Source organism: Arachis ipaensis, chromosome B04 (assembly GCF_000816755.2).
Source record: "Arachis ipaensis cultivar K30076 chromosome B04, Araip1.1, whole genome shotgun sequence".
In the NCBI taxonomy this organism is placed as follows: Eukaryota; Viridiplantae; Streptophyta; class Magnoliopsida; order Fabales; family Fabaceae; genus Arachis; species Arachis ipaensis.
In genome coordinates, this window is record NC_029788.2 from 123,498,109 (window position 1) to 123,498,422 (window position 314).

Below are 314 nucleotides of genomic sequence, written 5' to 3' on the forward strand. Positions count from 1 at the left end.
AGATTTCGTTCACTTTGCGCAAAAGCAAAACACTTCCCGTAAGCAAAGCAAATCAAAACCACCCAACAAATTGGTCACTTACGTAAATTACTATATATTAATTAAACCTTAGTTTATGATACCAAACCTATATATAGATTTGAAACCCATATTACCTTTATAATCAAAATGGAAAATCAATTAGTATTATTAAGAAGTTTGTACGTAGTAGTATTTAAAATCTGTTGACTTAGTAGTATTTGCTAATTATATAATTATGTTGCTGCTGTCACCATTGAATTCACTCTTTTTTTTCATTATTGACCATTTTGGAA